Source organism: Myzus persicae, unplaced genomic scaffold (genome assembly GCF_001856785.1).
Source record: "Myzus persicae strain clone G006 unplaced genomic scaffold, MPER_G0061.0, whole genome shotgun sequence".
Taxonomy (NCBI): Eukaryota; Metazoa; Arthropoda; class Insecta; order Hemiptera; family Aphididae; genus Myzus; species Myzus persicae.
In genome coordinates this window covers 138949-151160 of record NW_019104026.1, presented here as the reverse complement: position 1 = coordinate 151160, position 12212 = coordinate 138949, and positions in this window count along the sequence as shown.

The following is a 12212-nucleotide window of genomic DNA, read 5'->3' as shown; positions in this document are numbered from 1 at the left end:
CTTACATAGTGTTTAATTATTTGCAAATGCAAAGTTAACTATACTACCAACCAACGAATCGTATCAAAGTACCTACATATTTTTAATTAACTTTATTAATACAAATATATAATTTTTATTGTTTTTAATAAATTATTATATATTATTGTGTTTTAAGTTTGTTAGTAGCTACATTAAATCAACATTTTAGCAAATATTTTAGAATATATAAAAACATTTTTGGATTCATTTACTAGTCACCAATTGTATTCATACTAATACCTATCGTTTCGTAAAATATTTTAATTAGCTGATTTTACATTGTATTTTGCTGTAGCCGATGTACACTCCAAACTCTATATCTGAATTTTAGAAAATGGTGAGAATGAATTCTCAATGTAGAGATAACATAATATAATAAATATGTAGTATAAATTATTATGGCATACTTAATCGGATAAACAATTTACTAACAATACTACATGTTTGTTTGTAAATATATATTAAATAATGAAAAATATTATTAAAAAAACCCGAAATACCATGGTGTAATATATACAATATACATTGTATATACGGCAATGAATAAATATAAAATATATTAATAATATATCCTAATTATTTGGCTACGATTTGTAAAGCTGACCTAAACAAATTATGAGTACCTAACCTAACCTATTTGGTATATTTAAACACCAACCAATAATGAAGTCGCACGTCCAATGTTTTCAGCATTCGCTTGACAAAATGTATACCTTTACATTTTTTGATGCTCCCGACTTCCATAGATACGTTTTTACCATACTGAATTAGTTTTATATAAATATGGGCATTTAAAAGAAAAAAATTGACTTGGTAATCAAAACTTAGGTTGTTAATACACTCTGTAAGTAGGTATGAACATGTAAAAATATTTGGTAATTTGTATATTAAAAATTTAAATTAATATTTTCACAAACCCTCATTTTAATAGAAATGTCAATTTTTTTAAAAATGCCTACCATCTATACACAATCAATATTGAATATGGTAAAAACATTATTTAACAAGAGTAATACCACGAACTTAATAGATAAGCAATGAATTTTTTGTTAGTTAAAATAAAATTAGTATGTGTAAGCCATATATGCTAACACAATCACTTTGATTTTACGTGATGATAAAGCAGGCTAGGTATTTTATAAATTACATAACACATTTTACTAATTCAACCATTACGTCATGTCTATTATATTATATCCAATATAGTTATAAATAATTTTGGTATAACTTATAGCCTATTATAAGTATCTACCAATATTTTTTACAGTTGGATCTAGTGTTTTTGAATATTTGGAAACGTTATTGGGTGTTTTTCAAATACCCACTAAAAATGTGTCACCCATTCCCATTGGACCGTTATTTTTTTTCTTTTAATCTTATACTGACTTTTTTAATACATTTTCGGGTTGGTATTATATTATGCTTATAAGATCATAATACCATTATAATGTTACATCTCTTCCAAATTTTATATTATAGTTCAGTTGTCTCCAAGAACTTAATGAAAATACTATCCCCGGCCAAAGTTCTCTGGAAAATATTAATAAACGGCGTCACGGGACTTAAGCCGACCCTGTAATGTGCCGTGCACGTCGCGCGCGACTTTAATAAGCGCGGTCTTCATAAATCATCGCGTCCAAAACTCCACATAATAACGGGCCGGGCTTCCCCCCCCCCATTCCTCACTCCGCCGCCGGTGCAAGTCTCACCCAGCCCAACACATGGCATGGTATACGTGAATCCTTTTAAACCTCCTCTCGGTTCCTACGGGCGGATATATTCCTGAGAACCCTTTATAAGCTCCCCGCTGCCGTCTCCGTCGCCGCCCCGAGTATACGAAACTTTCACGGAAAACCAATATTTGTGTTCAGGATTTTGCCGTACTAGACGTCACCACAGGAAATAATGAAACCAAATTATTATTATTACTATTATTACTATTACTATTATTATTATTATTATTATTATTATTATAATTATAATCATAATGGACAGTGGAAAATAGCAGGACAAGATAACGGGGTTAGCCCGGTTGATCGTAAACACGTATTCATTTTTATTTATCATGCAGGCAAACTTCCGCTCGTTGTTGCGAGTGTGTACTTTGTTTAATCGCCACGGACCAGTGATAGAGTCCAGCCCAAGAATTATCGTTACTGTATTTAACGCCGTATAATAATAGCAGTAGGGTACCTATGCCAAACAGATAAAATGAATAAAGACGCGCAACGATGTAATATTACGTTACCTATCTCCTTTTAAGAATTCGACGTCCATTAAATACTTAAATGCTATTTAAATGTACTAGTTTTGCCATATTATTATATAAAATATATTAATTCAATACATAATTTAACCAATATTCTTTTAAGTATAATTTATTGTGGCAAAAAAAAATTAAAATAATTTTTTCTCATTTATATAAATATGTACCTGCAATTGTAATTAAATAGCATGATAAAATATATGCTTTAAATTGATAGGTAACTAATAAAACTAAAATTGCAATATTTCCACATTTTATTTTTATTTATTAATAACCATTATTGTAATACATCTAACTATCTAAGCTTACATTAAAATAATATTTTAATACAATATAATTATAAGAAATGCAACTGCCGAAGTTGTAAAAAAATATTAATATGTGAAAGCAACTGCATATTATATAACTATACTAAATATTATAGACTTTAAAATGTAAAACAGTTAATTTTTTTAGGACGAATGTAAATAATATCTCAATGAAAAAAATTAATATTTTGTAAATTTTCATGAAAAACTTTTTACAGAATATTTCTTGAAACTAAATGAGCCAGTTATTACTTATTGATTATTTATAGTTATTAGGTATTGAAAGACAACCATCATATAAATGATAAATATCTTCTCATATTAAACACGTAAGTACCTACTGTTATTTGTTAATATAATACCTGTTGATGACGCTATACTAACAATGTGTCATAACAACTATTAAAATTGCATTGGTAAAATACGTTATAATTAATTTGTTTTGTAATACGTACGGTTCGTATAATAATTTTACTATGGACTAGTCTCTGGATCACTGATGCTGTGTCGTGGGAACAAACGTTTATCCCTTGTCACTCTATATGAACCTGTATGTATATTTTCTTTTTTTTATCTGTTGGAACCCGTTATATTCCAGTTCAGGACCCTTGATTGACCCCCGGTGACCGCCGGAATCAACAAGTAGAACGTCCCGTTCAGAGAAAAATAAAACCTGCAACACGAAACAATAAAGGGTATATTTTATATATACATAATACATATGTATATACTATATATGTATGTATATCAAAAACGTAATCCCACAACAACTTTTTTCTGTATTCACCCTTTGCTGACCCCATTTTTTATTTTACTAATTTAGTACCTACCTACAGGCTACAAGCAATATGTACATTATAATCTGAACTGAAAACCTATTAACGATTCGCAATTAATTGAGCCGAAACCACTAAATTAAATAAACCAAACCATTATTTGTACATAGGTACATTGTATATTAACATTTCAAGACAGGAATAAGTAATAATAAGTACAAAATATGTAACAATTTATCTTATACATGATGCTTCTTGTCGCGATGACCTGTTTTAGGAAAACGTAATGATGGCCTTATAAATATACCTTTGAATTTAAATCTATCAATGTAATCTAACTTATAAATACAGACAAATATAATCAATCAACTCATCAATAATATTAAACTAAATGTTAAATTATCATTATCAATAATTTTTTCAAAATTATCTTTGAATTATATTTTTATTTCTCTCTCAATTTTGTTGTACTAAAATAAGCATCATAGGTGCCTATTATAGCAGTTCACTATAATTTATCTGTAGTGATTTTTCTTCTGCAGTAGGTGTACGACCCTAGCTATTTATACATAACCTACGATGTATAATAATTATTTCCCACACGAGTAGGCGTATCAACAAAAATTACTACTTCATGTATATACCTATTATTATTCCTGTGTGTTATTATTGTATTATAGTAGGTACAATACACTGTTATGAATTCATATTACTATCTTTATTTGTATTCATAAATACCAAGTTTGAGTTAGTTCTAAATTATGTAGTTGGATCTTGGATATTATTAATATTATTAGTACTCATTTTACATACAACATAGGAACGTATACCAAAGAATATATTTCATATATAGTACTTTACAAGTTATAATATACTTAAATATTACTGCTTCGTAACTAAATAATAAATTACAAACAACTTAACAAATAAATATTAATATAGGTATTATTTTAAATATTCAATGTACCCATTTGAATACTATTTGTGAATATATTTTTTGTAAAACAAGTAATTAATAAGATATTTTTTCTACAAATATGTGTGGTTTTCAATTATAAAGTATAGGTACCTACAACAAACAAAAAAGCTACAATTGAAGCATATTGTATTATAGATATAACTATAAGTAATAATATGCAAGTAATAACCAATAAGTATTCAGCACAAGCAATTTTAATCCAAAAGAAAGGATGCTTATAGACATTTCTCATTATGGCTACGCATAAAATATGGCTGCTGACTATATCCCTCATGATTTTGTAAGGGTGGTTTTGCGGGGGAGAAGGAGTGGACCCTTTTTCACGCGCGTGATAATGGCCTCCGCTTATTATGTTCGAATAAAGTATAGCATTTAATTAAACGAATTATAACAAAGAATACAATTTAAAATTTTTATTTTGAATGTTTATTGTGGTCCGAAGACACACAAATTTATTGATGTATTAATATAATTATTATCAATACGTAGAAATCTATACTATATTAACCACTATTGTTCTTAACATTTTTTAAAGTAAATAAATATTATCTATAACTATATAACAGTTTGAATCATAATAATTTATAATTAATTTCTAAAAAAAATTGTTTACTATGATATCTTATGATTCCAAAACATTTATATATATTTAATTCAATTTGACATCACTTCAATTCAATCAGCACTCTACAACTTTACGATTGTAATGCAAGCTGTAAAACTTTATACAGCTTGTTAAACGTCAGCTAAACTTAAACGTGTTTCTAATTTATAATAAAAAATAAGTACATCATCGTTTTATTTAAATAATAGTGTTTTATCATTAATTTCGTATACGTTTTAAGAGTCTACTGTTAAACTAAATTCACATTGAAATTAAAAAGTATTATATAGGTACCTATTAAACAGTATTATAAGTAATAATGTATTGCTTATGAGAGATGTATACATAGTTCAGTTTAATATTTTATGCAAGATATTAGTCTAGTTAAAAGCTGAAATATCGACTACTTGTAACTATAATTGTTAAGTTTTAAATAAAGTAATTAACTAGAATTTTAAAACAACAAAAAGGTTATTGAACTCATTAAAATAGAATTTTTTGTCAACAGCGATTTAAAATAATTATATATTAAACACATAACGAAAAAAAAATCTTTTTTTTTCATCCAAAAACATTAAATTACATAAAACTAATTACCTCCAGAATAGTAATAGTTTTAATAAATATGTTAATGATTGATTCTAAATTTCTAACCGTAAAAACTTATGTATAAGCCTCTGAGACATAGACACATATAGTACGAGTACCTATATATATACATTTAATTACCATATCACTATATTACTATAGAAACAAAGAAACGAACATAATAACGAGAAAAAAAATAGTTTCGCTAGAATACCTACTCAATAATTAATAAAACATGACTAACATAATATAGATAATATATAAGATAGGAAATCTTATAAAATAAGTCAAATAGTTTGTCCCACAGAAGTGCGAGAAGAGTCAAGTTTGATATTATTGCTTATATTAGCTTAGATATTACTATGTTGATCAAAGGTGATTTGACCATCGAATTCTTGAATTCGATACGTTGTGTCGAATAAGTTCGATCGTACAAAACATAGAACTGAAAATAGTATACGTGCTTGTATATTATGAAGGGTGTGCGTGTGAAAGTGGATCGATATTACGCCATCGGCTCTTGGCCCGCGTCACGAAATAGACCACCCCTCGCAAGAAGCGCCTTTTGCCATCCCCCATCTTGAAGAACCAGCGGCGTAAGGGGGTGGCTGTCCCTTAGCACTAACCCACGCGCCACCCGTCTTAGCAGAATAATCAATATAACTGTACACCCCCTTAAAGAAGACGGGCGCCGCCGCGTATATGTCGTTCCACGCCGTACGTGCATCTCGATCTCGGCAACCGTCGAGCGCCTCTTCTCAATACAATATATTACAAATCTTAATCATTTTCTATGAAACAATATATTTCACTGGATCTACGTGTATGAATAGTATTGTCATTTAGTACATATTTTTTGGAGGCACGATCTTTGTGTAAGCCGAAATATAGTAATATTACCTATTAAAAACATCTTGTTTTCCGGCGTCTATATATGACAGCTATTTGAGAGTAAAATTCAAATATCAGGTACAGAATTTAGAACTTTTGGAATGTATTAATATTAATATATTATGATAAAATAATTAGTTATAGTGTGTAAACTTGATTTAATAGCCTGTTACACAATAATTACCAATAAAAAAAGGTGATTATAAATATTGGAATAAAACGAAAATCGCACTTTTCAATAGAATAGAATTTATTATAAATGATTTCATGTACAGAATATAGGTATAAGGAAACCACATTATACAACCAATGACCATGCTAAGTTACTACCTATACATCTATACATATATAGTTATTCACAACCAATAATCAATGAATCATTATACTGCATAATACAGTTTAGTTTATGTTAGTTTGTTACAATAATAACGTTTTATCGTTTGATGAATAAGGAATAAATATTATAGATAAAAAAATATATCAATAAATATCATATAATATACATATATTACATATAAGTAGATAATGTTCGAAATAACATTGAATATTATATAATGGTAAGACACATTAATCATTACAAAGACAGAAATCTATCCCGCTCTAGACAAAAACAAAACGTCATTAAAACAATAATTTTGGCAGTCAACTGATGGGAAACAGAATAAGATAATATAAGATAATTATTTTAATATGGCATGATGATTGTATTATAGACTATAGGCAGTATAAGTTATTACGAGAAAATTCTTTCTTAATATAATTGAAGTTTATTTAATGCATTATATTAGTAATAATGCAATATAATATTATCAAAACTGAATAATATTAGTAGTAAGTACCTACTACAACAGGAGTAGGTATATATGATTATTTTCAATTTTCATACGTTAATACATAAAACCAAGTGTTATTCGAACTTATTTTCCATTGTAAGGTACTATACAATATTTTATAACTACATACTATTATAAAACATTCATTAATATTTAATACTTACGCTAGTCACTATAAAATATAATGTTGTACGAATAAATGTGCCCTGGGACCATTTTTAAATCAAGATATGACAGTGGAAAAATATCTGTGTTCTACGACAAATAAAAATATTGAAACATTTTAAAAATATTTCAGAATATTTCTGATTCTCAATACTTAAACGAGAATATCCAAAAAATATTGATAAATACTAATATTCGGCTCATGCGAGTTAACACTTGGAGCACTTGTAGCCTACAGGTAGTATACTACTATACTAATTAAGTGTCGTTACATTTTAGGCGTAGTACTCTAGTTTAGTTAGATCTTGAATGTTTTTCGGAAAGTAATAGGTACTATAGGTACACGATGTCACGTCATTTGGATATTGGATGTGGTAATTAAAACGCGGTAATTTAAAAGCACATCAAATGGACGGAATTGCCTTGAGACAATTGGATGCATGCAAAATGCCAACACATTTTTTTTTTTTGTTTAGCAGATATTATTATTAAAGATATAAAAGTGTAACTTTTGAACATTTCGATTTCATCTCGTTCATCTTTATTGCGGTTTGCGTATAGTTAAATGTTACGAACATATATTATTATACATACTATTTAACGCATTTCGAAAATATTACCCTGAATAAATGACATATAATAGAAGCAAAAAACCAAGACTCATCTATAATAGTGTATCACCAAAATAAATCCAGTGCCAAACTATGAAACATAAAAAATTAATTTCGGGATCCTAATAATATACAGACGCCAAACGTTATACGTAATCCATAACATTATCTACATAAAGATAATAATTTAGTAATTATTAGTAAAATAATATTATATAAATAAATACAATAACGTTCTTTCCAAGAAGTGTGAGAATCATTTTAGTTCATAAGACATATAGGTTAGGTATAACAGCTTACTATTTCACATGTAATATGTACCTACTTAAATCGTGTATAATACTTATAAACTGCTAAATATTAATATTTGCTTCCAGACTTTTAGTTTCAACTCGAATATTTGATATTTAATATATTCTTTTTAAATATAAAAGTTTTAGATATTTTGAAAAGTTATCACTTTTACTTTTAAGCTATAGAACAAAATAAAATTGTAGAACCTTTTATGCGTCGTATACTCGTATACGTGCAGGAATCATTCAACATAATATAATATTATACATGACTATACGAGTAGATATATATTACTTAAATGTTCACAAACATACCTATAGAAGTAATACAGGTGTTATACCTATTTCCTTCCCATCGTATTAGGTTGAGAACTGCGAGTGGAACTATATTATTTGGTATCGGTTTTACTAAGTAGGTATCTATACTGTTTATCAAAAACCATTGGTGCGTAAAGATACATGCAGTTGACAAGTCCAGTGTTTCAATTTGGGACACAAGCAAAACCTAAGATAGCTTCCGTTTATTACTGAGTGTACATTTTTAAAATTCAAACCCATAAAATAATAATGAAAATACTCAACAGTTTTCTTTGAATCAAGTAGATTTTTACTTAAGATTGTTAATGAACTCGTTGTCCACATTACATAATTTCATTAGATTTCAAATTAACTGTGCTAAACAGTATTCAGGTACCTACTCGAATAATTTACAAAAGATGACAAATACAAACAAAAAACCTACTTTTAAAAACAATTTGCTTGTTATCTTTTTAAGCTATAGTAGAGAACATAATAATGTGATAAAACTATGGTGAACACTGAACAGTTTGCATTATATTTTGAAGTCGATAAATTTTTAATTAAATGTCATACAACAAAAAAAATAACAATCTTAAATGACAAATTTTCCAAAAAAATTATGGCTTCTATTAAATATAAAAATAATTTAAAAGTCGATGGAGATGTTACGTCTAGAAATTAAAAACTATTTCTCCCTGAATTGAAACAAAAGATTTTTATAAGTATATATATTTTTTTATAATTTGTATAGTCAATTATACAAATCAATGTTGCAGCTTTAGCATTATAGGTGGGTATACTAATAAATTTAATAAGGAACATGAAGTGATAGTCAACTCATATTAACAGTGAATATTTTAATTAAAATAGGCACCATCAAGCTTATAAAATCGAAAGCTTATTTAATAATTTTATTAAGTAAAGGGTTTGACGAACGAATCAGTGAAATGAAATTATATTTATTTCCCAAGGAAATGGTGCCAAGAAGGATGTCAATACAGGATGCAACCCAAGATTCCCATTAACCGATAAAAATTATAATATTTATGATTGCATTTCCTCTATTCATAATATTATTACATTATTAATGTAATATATTTTGTAACGTAAACGTATCATCACGTATACATCAGCGCGATCTAGTTTTTAAAAAATGAACAAATAATCAGAATCCTCACACTACATATGCAGCGCTCATAGTGAATAATTTTTGAACGAACCCCAAGCGGATAATAGAACAATGCTCAATTTATTTATTGTACGACTTCAAAAACTATTCAGAGAAATTTGTAATGTATAAAATATTCCTTACACCTACTCATAGGCCATCGGTATTGAATTATTAGTGTTGACAATATTTTTGTAAAACAAAAATTACTTAGGTTCCTATTTCATAAAACAGTAGGTGTAAAATACATAGAAGTGTATTCATTTTTATATAACGTTCATATGATACCTATTCAAACCTTTTTAAGTAAGTACCTATTCAAAATGGTGTACTAATTAACACTTTATTTATTAAATAAATATAACCTAATCAGTATAATTTCAATATATTTTACACGGCATAGACTCATAATAATGCATTTATCAATACAACAAGATCAAATTAATCATGAATAAATTACTATTTGTTCTTAAATTTAATATCTTAATTGTTATAGACTTATAGTATATCTCAATTACTTACGATATTATTGGTTTGTTTAAGCAATTGCTTCGACTGCTAAGTGGTCTTCCGTAGAAATATGTACAGTAACGGCGTTGGAAGACGGTAAACGCCGAGATAAACGCCAAAACGAGGCGATTAAAAAATATATCGTATCGCACAAAATAGCCAAAATCCTAGATACCCGAAAAATATGTATGAACTGTGTGCGTGCGTAAAAAAAAAAGGTAATTGTAATATTATTTCTGTAACTTAATTATTATTAAACGCGTATTAATTGATTGTGTTTTTGGTTCAGAGTCATTGTCTTATGACATGAGATTTAACCAATAACCATAATAGACCTACTACTAGACAACACTGTGTATTACGAGCATAAACATCTCGCAGTGATGCAGGCTGTCTTGGCGACATAAATTACAATAATCTATAGATCTGTGTACCTTACAATACTACCACTATCTTCGGCACTTTTGACACATTATTATTATGGCGGGTATACTTTTACTTTGACACTTGTGACCAGATGATTTTGGCGCTAATGGTATGTCATTTTCGCATTTAGCCATCGTATCATGTGGCCAAAAATAGTGTTTTTGTACAATACATCATGTATTTATGAATAATGAATGTTGTATACAGAGTTATATTATATGAACGTTTAAATACCTAAAAATTCAACATTTTGGTACCTAGGTACTTCGTATTTTAATTTTCTTCAAATACTATTTAGTATTACATTGCGACGTAATATAATAATAATAATACATTTTGTGTTTCAATTTTTATTTTTCGGATTAAGCCCGGAATATTCGCTTATCCGCGGTTGTCGTGCAATCCTATTTTGCGGATGATCGAGAGTTTACTGTACATAATATAATATTAACAGTTTTATTTGCTATAAAAAATAGTGCACAATTATTACTATAGTAAAAAGTAACATAGGTTTACATAGTGGCTGCCTTGTACTAGTTGTACTATATTTTGCAATAAAAAATATTTCAATGATTAGTAACAATGTCACATTGTTTATTAAATTTAATACTAAATTATTACAAGGCCATTCGGTAAGTATAAATTTTACACATGACACTTAGAATATTCTAAGATAAACATTTTTCTGTACATATTTAAATATTTTACTAGTTTTAAGTTAATTAATATGATAGTAAATTATTTTACTCAGTAGTTTGAAAAATGATGAATCGTTTATAATATTGTACTCGTGTATCTGCCTGTAAGTATTTAAATAGTTTTTGAATGTTTTTATCTGAAAATATTGGGCAATTAATATGTATAACATATAATTTTACCCATGTTTCTATATGTATCAGTTAATAGCAACGAAATGGCGTAAAAACGATTTTCCCGGTGATGAGAGGGCTGAGGGGTATTGTACTTTATTTATACCTCATAAATAATCAAAAATGTATAATAGTTATAATTAAAACTATCTAAATTATAATATTTTTACTAAAAGTTAGGAATTATAACACTAAATCTAGGCAAGATATTTTTCAACAGGCATTTTCTTTATAAACATTAAATAAGTATTAATTAATAATTATTTATTAACAATAAATACCACATCGTTTTAGAATACTGATAAAATTATCAATAATAAATAATAATTTTTCAAGTGCTTGATAAAACGAATAGGTATGTAATACATATATATAAATACAAGTATACAATATTGTATTACACGAAAATGATTTATGTATACCTACTTATTTTGTACAAATTTCCATTATAGACTGCAGTTATTTAATATTTTCCAGTCATAATATTAAGCAGGACATTTAATAGACACATAATGTGTATTGCGTGTTATGACAAAAACGAAATAAAACCTTACCACCTATAGTGGCTATATAGAAATGTTTTTCCATATTAAAAATGTGAAAT